Source organism: Pan troglodytes, chromosome 10 (assembly GCF_028858775.2).
Source record: "Pan troglodytes isolate AG18354 chromosome 10, NHGRI_mPanTro3-v2.0_pri, whole genome shotgun sequence".
Classification (NCBI taxonomy): Eukaryota; Metazoa; Chordata; class Mammalia; order Primates; family Hominidae; genus Pan; species Pan troglodytes.
Genome location: NC_072408.2, coordinates 36,568,948 through 36,579,393, shown reverse-complemented (window position 1 = coordinate 36,579,393; position 10,446 = coordinate 36,568,948). Strand labels below are relative to the sequence as shown.

Genomic DNA, 10,446 nt, shown 5'->3' with positions numbered 1-10,446 from the left:
TCTTTGTTGATTTTTTGTCTAAGTGACCTGTCCAATGCTGAAAGTGTAGTGCTTAAGTTTCTAGCTATTAGTATATTGGAGTCTATCTCTTTGTAGCTGCTCTAATATTACTTGCTTTATATATCAGGGTGTTCCAGTGTTGGATGAATATATATTTACAGTTGTTATATTCTCTTACTGAACTGTGTCATTATGTAATGACTGTCTTTGTTTCTTTTTATAGTTTTTGTATATAAATCTGCTTTGTCTGATATAAGTATAGCTACTCCTGCTCTTTTTATTTTTTCCATTTACATGAAATATATTTTTTCAAGTCTTTATTTTTTATCTATATGCATCTTTATGGGTGAATTGTGTTTCTTGCAGGTAACAGACATTGGGTCTTCATTTTTTAATTCATTCACCCAATTTATGTCTTTTGATTGGAGTGTTTATTCCACTTGCATTCAATGTTATTATTGATAAGAACTTACTTCTGACATTTTATTTCTTTTCTGATTGTTTTGTGGTCTTCTCTTCCTTTTTTTCTTCCTTCCTGTCTTCCTTTCAGTGAGGATGATTTCCTCTGGTGGTGTTTTAATTTCTTGCTTTTTATTTTCTGTGGATCTGTTTTATGTTTTTTGATTTGAGGTTACTGTGAGTCTTATAAATAATGCCTTATAACCCATTATTTTAAACTGATGACAACTTAGCATCGATTGTATACACAAACAAACAAGTAAAGAGAAAACTAAGTAAAATTCTACCCTTTAACTTTATCCCCCATTTTTTAACTTTTTGTTGTTCTATTTATATATTATTGTGCTGTCTATAATCTTGAAAAGTTGTTGTAGTAGTTATTACTTTTGTTGATTCATCATTAGTCTTTCTATTCAAAGTATAAGTAGCTTACATGCCACTATTACAGTGTCATAATTTTCTGTTTTTCTGTGTGCTTACTATTACTACTGAGTTTTATACCTTCGGAGAATTTATTTTTGCTCATAAATGTCCTTTTCATTCAGGTTGAAGCGTTCTCTTAAGCATTTTCTCCTAGGAACATCTGGCATTGATTAAATCATTCCGCTTTCATTTGTCTGGGAAAGTCTGTTTCTCCTTCATTTTTGAAGGATATTTTTGCTATATATACTATACTATACTATACTATACTATACTATACTATAGGGTAAAAGGGTTTCTTTTTTTGTTTGTTTGTTTTTGTTTTTCCTTCAGCACTTTAAATATGTCATGCAACTCTCCCCTAGCTTGTAAGGTTTCCACTGAAAAGTCTGCTGTCAGACATATTGAAGTTCCATTGTATGTTATTTGCTTCTTTTCTCTTGCTGTATTTAGGATCCTTTCTTTATCCTTGACTTTTGAGAGTTTGATTACTAAATTTCTTGAGGTTGTCTTCTTTGGGCTAAATCTGCTTGGCGTTTTATAACTTTCTTGTACTTCAATCACAACGTCTATCTCTAGGTTTGGGAAGTACTCTATCATTATAACTTCAAATTAACTTTTTACCCCTATCTCTCTCTCTGCCTCCTCTTTAGGCCAATAACTCAATTTGCTTTAAGGCTATTTTCTAGACCCTGTAGGCATACTTCATTCTTTTTATTCTTTTTGTTTTGTCTCCTCTGATTGTGTATTTTCAAGTAAACTGTCTTAAAGCTCACTGATTTTTTCTTCTGCTTGATTAATTCTGCTGTTAAGAGACTCTGATGCATTTTTCAGTATGTCAATTGCATTTTTCACCTCTGGAATTTCTGCTTGATTTTTATTAATTATTTCACATTATATGTTAAATTTATCTGATAGATTCTGAATTCCTTCTCCATGTTATCTTGAATTTCATTAAGTTTCCTCAAAGCAGTTATTTTGAATTCTCTCTCTGAAAGGGTACATATTTCTGTCTCTCCAGGACTGGTCCTACATGACTTATTTAGTTCATATGGTGAGGTCATGTTTTCCTTGATGGTCTTGATGCTTGTGGATGTTCATCGGTATCTGGGCATTGAAGAAGTAGATATTTATTGTAGTCTTCACAGTCTGGGCCTGTTTGTACCTACACTGCTTGGGAAGGTTTTCCAGGTATTTGAAGGGACATGCATGTTTTTGTAATCTAAGTTTTTGTTCACTGCAGTCCTCTTTGCATTAGGGGGCACCCCAAACCCAGTAATGCTGTGGCTCTTGCAGATTCATAGAGGTACTGACTTGATGGTCTTTAATAAAATTCAGAAAAAGTCTCTGGTTTACCAAACAGAGACTCTTCTTCTCTTCCCTTATTTTCTCCCAAACAAACAGAGTCTATCTCTCTGTGTTGAGCTGCCTGGAACTGGGGAAGGGGTGACATAAATAGCCCTGTGACCACCACTCCTGGTTTGCACTGGATCAGACCTGAAGCCAGCATATCAGTAGGTCTCACCCAAGGTCCATAGTAACCACTGCCTAGCTGCTGCCTATGTTAGCTCATGGCCCTAGGGCTTTACAATCATTGGCAAACTCAGCCAGGCTTGTGTCCTTCCATTCAGGGTGGTGGGTACCTTTTGGCCCTGAGTGGAACCAGAGATGCTATTCAGGAGCCACGGCCTGGAGTTGGAAACATTAGGAATCTAGTGATTGTGGCTGAGCTGGCACCTGCGCCACAAGATAAAGTCTTTCCAATCTTTCCTTGCCTTTCCACAAACAGAGGAGTCTCTCTCATGGCTACCACCACCCTAGGCCAATGGAGAGTACTGCCTGGCTATCATCAATGTTAACTCAAGGCCTAAGGGTTCTTTCCTCAGCTCATGGTGAATGTTTCCAGGCCTGTGACTCTCCCTTCAGGGAGGTGGGCCTCACTCTTCCCCACAGCAGGTCCAAAAATGCTGTCCAAGAGTCAAGACCTGACATTGGGTATCCCAAGAGCCCACTTGGTGCTCTATCCCACTGTGGCTGAGATGATATCAAAGCTTCAAGACAAAGTTCCCTTTATTCTTCCCTCTTCTTTTCTCAAGCAGAAAGAGTCTCTCCCTGTAGCCACCACACCTGGAAATGTGCTGGGTTACACCTGAAACCAGCAGGTCTCTGAGTCAAACCCAAGGCTCAAGGCGAGTACTGCCTGACTACTGCTACTGACTATTCACAGCTCAGGGTGTCATTTGTCTGCAGATAATGAATCTTCCCAGGACTAGGTTCTTCTCTTCAATGTAGCAAGTTTCCTTTTGGCCCAGACAGTGTCTTGAAATGTCATCTGAGAGATAAGGCCTGGAATGGGGACCTCTGTACTCTGTCTGGTGCCCTATCCTACAGTGGCTGAGCTGTTATTCAAGTTGCAAGACAAAGTCCTGTTTACTCTTTCCTAGCCTTTCATCTAGCAGAGGCAAGTCATCTCTCTTGGAGCTGTGAGGTCTGCTGTCTGGGTTTGCGGAGGGGTGGTGCAAACACTCCCTTAGCTAACGTAGCCGCTATCTCACTAGGTCATGCACCCCTTAAGTCCACTGGCTCGAAGCACAGCTGATTACTAGAACTTGCCCAGGAATTGCAGTCTTCATGGTCTAGACTGCCTTTCAGGTTTATTTAGAACCCTCGAGCACTTTAGCCTGCAATGGTGGGGCTTGCCGGAACTCAGGTTCCAGCGGCTGGGATGAACAATGCCCCTTCAGCTGGGGCTGGTCTAAATACTCCCTCCATGGATGCTGGCTAAGTTCTGTCCTGTGTTGCTTTTTGTTGTGACTGGGCAGCACTGAATTCCAATGCAAAGTCCCAGAATCACTGTGCTCTGTCTCCTCCAAGCACACAGATTTTTTTCTCCATGCCATGCAACCTCTGCTCAGGGGATGGGGGAGAAGTGGCATCAGCAATTCAAGACTGTCTTTTGTACCCTCTTTAGTGCCTCTTTCAGCGATATGAAGTTAAAACCAGGTACCTTGATCACTCACCTGATTTTTGGTTCTTATCAAGGTGCTTTTTGTGAGGATAGTTGTTCAATTTGGTGGAACAACCTAGGAGGAGCATGATCAGTGGAGGCTTCTATTTGGCCATGTTGTTCTGCCTCCACCCTGCCATTTATTATTAAAGTCAGAACACAGATTAACAGAAATACTGAGTAAAGAAAAAATACATATGCACATACCATTCAAACATTTCTGAACTCATCGACATATTTTTGCATATATACTTATTGTTCCCATAAAATAATTAACTGCAGAAACCATCCTTCATATAGTCTTACCTAGAATGGTTTTATAAAAGTGAATGCTTACTGAATTCAAGCTTAAAGAACATATCGTCCTGACTTACCAAAATTACATAGTGAAACTAGGAATAAAACCCAGGACCTAAACAACCTGCATTCCTTATATGTAATTTTGCATTAAATTAATTACAATACATTACAATAAAAATACCTATCCTGATTAGGAAAATATCAGGTGCCAATTCATATAAGCATATTGTCTTAGATTATGTTTGTGCGTTCTTGTATGAATTCACACATACAAGCCTGCACATATGCTTAGTGTTTATCAAGCAGATGAGGAAGAAAAGAAGTGTGTGAATAGGGATGAATAAGACACAATTTTTGCCTTGAAAACTCTGGTTTGTCTTAGAAGCAGTTAAATCAAGAAAACTTATTTTCACCTTTGCATAAGTGATTTTGCTTAATATATTCTTAAACGCTTTAATAGAGAAACTCAGAATATAAAAAATCCAGTTGCCTTCAGTGCAACTCAGCAATACTCTCACCCATTCTCCTTTGACTTCCTACTAAATATCCCACCAAAGTAATTTCTAATTTCCTCTAATCTTCCCAAGTATCCTAATCTGCCCCTGCTTTTCTGTCCTACAAGCAGGTAACCCCTGTATTGATTTTATTGAGATTAAGGTCATCAGATAAGAACTCCCTCAACTATCTTTCCCTTCCACTGAAATTGTCTGTGAATTATCACGCAGGCATTTCTACAGTTCATCTTGCTTAAGGAGGACTGTCTTTTCTGATCTAAACCACATTTCTTTCTGAGCTAAACTTTCTCCTTCTCAGTCTCCTGCTAGTTATTCTACATTTGATGCTCTCCATCTCTACATGATTTCTCTGCCTTTTGCTGCCCTGCTGTAAGTTCCAGAAGTCTAGCCTCTTCACGCTACATCACTCAGCCACTTGGGCCCTCTGGTTTTCAGTGGGATTTAGGCAATGGCAGTAACTGGAAGAAATCAGAGTATGGGAGGCAAAAGAGATCAGGCTATTTATTTCTCCATCCCTATACTTTTCCTGCTTTGCTACAATTCTAGCTGATTCTGTATGTGGTTTCTGGCTCCTGTGAGTGATACCTCTTGCTCTGCTTCAGCTCTCAGCTGGACTTGACTGAATCGTTCCTTCTCTCCTTGCCCCCTTATGCCTAGGAACTTAAGGGACTTCATGCTGTTACAAGTCCTTGGGTGCCTCATCTACCCTTTTTTTATTCTCCTTCCCCTGTTCACACCCCTATGGACACTTCATTCCTTCCAAATAAATCCTTTTGAAAATGCCGTCTGTGTCCAACAGCTACCTTGACTGATCCAAACTTCTTTCATCCTCTCTGGGTTCAAATTGCAACTCTTTTTCTCACAGTTGTATAGTTTTTGTTTCATTGATTTGTAAATGTATTCAAGTTTCCTCCGTATTGTGAAGCCCTCTCTCAACTCTGTTACAGTTTTAAGTTGTTGCTCTATGAAAGTTTTTAAATTCTTTCTTCAAAGTGTTGTCTACAGATATTAAAATATGGTATCTGTTCCACAAATATTTAAATATAATTATGCCTTATTTTTATTAATATGTAACAAAGCAAAGAAGACATAAATACCCAGCTTAACAGATTAATGGAGGATAATCACTCTGCAGTTCCCACTCAGATCAAGACATCAAATATATCAGCTCCCTAAAAGCTTCCTACACAGGCCTTCTTGGTCATAAATTTCTTCCTGCTTCCTGTCTTAATACCTATCCTGAATATCATAGTATTTACTTCCTTTCTTTAGAATATCAAAACATACATCAGTAGAGAAAGGTTAATTTTGCTATTTTTAAATTTTATATAATGAAATCATACAGTATGTGTCCTACTGTGTTGGCTTCTTTCCCTTAACCTTACGCTTTCTGGCCAGGCGCAGTGGCTCATGCCTGTAATCCTAGCCCTTTTGGGCCAAGGCAAGAGGATCACTTGAGTCCAGGAGTTGGAGACTAGCCTGGGCAACATAGCAAGACCATCTCTACAACAACAACAAAATTTGCCAGGGGTGATGGTGGCACGTGTCTGTAACTTCACCTACTTAGGAGACTGAGGTGGGAGGATCACTTGAGCCTGAAATGTCAAGGACAGAGTGACTTGTGATTGTGCTACTCTACTCCAGCCTGAGTGGCAGAGCAAGACCCTATCTCCAAAAACAAAAAAAGAAAGAAAAAGAAAAAGAAAAAAATTGCCTTTAAGATTCATGAATGTTTTGGTTTGGGTTATTTGTAGTTTTGAACTATGCACTATGAACCTTCAAGCACATGTATGCTGGTAAATATAAATAAGCATTTCTATGGAGTTTATACCAGTGCATGAAATAGGCTGTACTATACTATGTCTTCCAGATCTATGAGATATGACCAATTGTTTTCCAAAGTTATCTTAACAGTTTACAATCCTACCAGCAAATTGTAAGAACTCTATTGATCTACATCCTCGCCAACACTTAGTATTATTACACTATTGGATTTTTGCCATTCTGGTGACTCATGAGTTGTATCTTATTGTGATTTTCAGATTGTGTTTACTGCAGTGATTACTAGTAAGCTTGAGTATTTTTTGAAGTGGTTTTTAAGATGTTTTTCCTTTTTTAGTTCATCTTTTGCTTCTGCTTTTAAAGAATTTTTAGTATGTTCTGAGTATTTTTTTTATTGGTTATATATGTTGCACATATACAGTTTTTCTGTCTGTGGATTGCCTTCATACTCTTAGCTATTGTCTTTTGATGAGCATGGTTTTAAATTTTAATGTAGTGTACTTATCAGTCTTTCTATTTTTGCTTAATTTTTTTTTCATCTTGTTTAAGAAATCACTCTGTAGTCCCAAGCTCCTAAAGACTATATTAGGAATCTATCATACTATATTCTGGAACTTTTTTTGTATGCTTTTCAAATTTAGGTCTGTGATTCATCTGGAATTGATTGCATGTGTGCATGTGTGTGTGTGTTTGTGTGTGTATTAAAGTAGGAATTTATTTAATTTTGTTTTTTCTTACAGATAACTAGTTTTTTCAAGATTTATTGTAATTACTATTTCCTTTAATGTTTTACAGAATTACCATTGTTAAAAGTTAAATGCTTATTTTTATGTGGCAAGCTCAAGCAGCCCTCCCATCTCAGTCTCCTAAGTAGGTGAGACTACAGCAAAGAAGCTCATTTTGTGAGTTCTATTATGGTCATTCATATCTTTGCCTTTTCACTAATACCACCTGCTCTTAATTATTGTGTCTTTATAACTATCATTGATACTTGTAGAGCAAGTCGTATATTCTTGATTTTTGTCTTCAAGCTGCCTTAGCTTTTTTTTAGCCCTCCACACTTCCACAAAAATTTTAGAGTTTGTTTTCAAGTTCCTAAAAAAAAAAAAAAAGGAATTTTGCGGTATTTTTATTATAATTGTAGCAAATCTATAGATCAATTTGGAGAGAGTTGATACAATTCCAACATTAAATTGCCCAACTCATGAGCCTAAAAATATGAAGCATTTTGTTAATTTCTAAATTAGCCTTGCACAGGGCCATGCTAATCTCTGTATTGTTCCAAAACAGGCTTGTTGAAATTGGAAAATCAGAGCAGGTGACTTAGAAAAATTTGAAGTGGTAGTAAAAAAAAAAAAAAAAGAATACTTGAATTTGAGCTTTTGGACGTGATGCATCTAGTAGTGATGATAATATAAGGAATGTAATCATGGACATATGAGCTAAAGGAAAGTAGAAGAAATAATTATTATACATGAGAAGCCTTGAGCAACTGAAAGTGCAAGATCTAAACTCCACATACTGTTTTCAACTCATAAAATTAGGATAACAGAAGTACCTACTGCTAAATATCATTGTAAGTTTTAAATGAGGTAATCCATATAAAACAGTAAAAATAGAGTGTGCTATATTCTGGTTTTTTTATATTATCCACTATTTGAAAACATTTTGTACTAAATTTGACTTCTATAATTAAGGCAGGCTTGTTACTCAGAGTGCTTTCTAACCTTATATATACTGTAGATATTTAGATATTTTCCTTTGAACCTGTGCTAGACAGCTTTTGAAGTGGGGACAAATGAAATACATGTATATAAGTTTATGTTTTTAAATGTACAGTTAGTCAATAAACTTAGAAATAGAAATAAATATAGTTTCTGAAGTTATACGTAAGACAACTATGCATTCTATATATTGTCTACTTCAGTCAACCATAAATAACATTAAGTCAAAAAATATTAAACTTTAAAACTATTTAAAAAGCACATAGTGAATCGTTTAATATTCAATACATTCCAAAATACCCCTTTAGATGTAGTCTTCTAAAATAAGCATAATCTGTAAAGGCAGAAAAGTACTAGTGTTTCCTCTTCAAGTGATTTTGTTCTTTTTAAAAAATATAAAACAGAAAGATAAAAATCAAAACTCCAGCTCCACTGAACACTGCAATATAAATGGATGATATGATTTGACTTCACAGTAACTCTATTCTAAGCATTCTGACCCCAGGTAAGATTAACATATAATTTATGCAACACGGTTCTTAGAAAGATGGCCTAAGAGACAGACCTGCTGATTAGATGTGTACTGCCAGAACAGTCTTACATCTTTCTTAGAAGGAATGATTTGTAGTGCAAATTTAGTGCATCTTCAGAAAAGCCCCTTAGAATTATATAGAAAGATGGACATTCTAAATTGTAGTAGCACAGATTTTTAAAAACCAGAGTAGACAAGGATGTTAGTCATAATCTACCCCAAAAAATAAAAGTAGGCAGTTGAATAAAGGCTACAAATTTTAAATCTTTTCTACTGTGTAAACAGCAATATCTTAGAGCCTTGCATCTCGAAGATCATAACTCAAACTTTCCTAGTCATTCCCAAGATCACTAGATGGGCGGAGCGGAGAGGGGGAGGGATGGTGGGGGAACCACTGTGAATATTTTTAAATTAGGAATCAATTTGTGAAAATTAATAGAAATATTTTGGAATTAAATTATCCAGGAGGACTTAGGCATGACAAATTTGGTAATAACTATTTACTGGTGTACATGCTTATTAGCCTGAACTGGCCACATTCAGGACACTAGTTCTGAGGCAGTGGCCTGAATACTACGATCTTTTCCTGGATCTGGAATAAAGAACCATAAATGTCCTGCTCACCCACAAGTATATCAGTGTCAGACTGCCAGCTACATTGCCCTCAATCCACTGACAAGGGCATGTTTGAGCCATATTTAAATTTGTAATTGCTTTCTTCGTTACTGATTTCTTAGAGTTCTCAGCATCATGCCAGATTGGTGACTAGCATGTGACTAAATGCTTGACCCTTGTCTGAGTTATGCAAACTTTCTCATTCCTCTGACTTTGCTTCTGATTCATCCATTCACCAAATCTTTATTATTAGCCACAAATGTTTTAGGCACTATGTTGTCAAATGAATTTGTAGACATTCTCCATGGCTTTATAGAATGAATAGTTTGGGGATCATTATTCAGTTCCTATAGCTTATCTCCTCTGTCATCCTCCTTAGTAGCATATCTCACAGCACTTATCACTACCTTGAAAACAATACATTTTCCAGTAGATATTTATATAATTAAGGAAACTAAAATAAGAGGTTCAAAGAGCATTAAGAGCATAGAAGCTAAAGTTACTGGAAGAAAGCTCTAAATTACTTTTCTGGAGCTAGCGTTCACCTCTTCTTTCTTATCATTCTCTGAGGCTTGGGAACTGCTATGGCAACAAGAAAACTCCCGAAGGGAAGGTCATCTGTTCCATATTAGTAATGCTAATGCTGCTCTCCATTAGTTTGGAGAGCCATGTGCTGACTCTGTGAGCAGAGAGTGAAAACCAAACAGAAGTGAGCATGATTAGGAGTTATTAATTTATTATCAAGACAAAACAGTCTCATTCTTTTTGCTGCTTGCAGCATACATCTGACGGCAGGAGTCCAAGTGCCTGTCATTTATTCTCCCAATGACCCTTAATCTGACTTGAAATTGTTAGTCTTTTCACATTTACTGATCGCATTTTAAGACAAATTAATTTAAGTTAAATAAAGAAATTTCACAAATGTAAAAAATTGCAAGATATTGATTTATCTCTGGGGTATGTGAATTAATTTGTCTTTGTGAGGAGTTTGATACAGTCTTCTCTAACTGTACTATTGTAATCACTCAGGTTTTAATAAATTTTAAAAAGTCCAATATAATTTAAATGGCTGTTCTGTGTAATTTTCTATCT

General features: G+C 36.6%; 1 pseudogene; it reads right to left on the bottom strand.

Moving 5' to 3' along the window:
- Window positions 1–7,695: 7,695 nt before the first annotated feature.
- Window positions 7,696–7,795, bottom strand: LOC112205108 (U6 spliceosomal RNA; annotated as a pseudogene).
- Window positions 7,796–10,446: the final 2,651 nt, after the last annotated feature.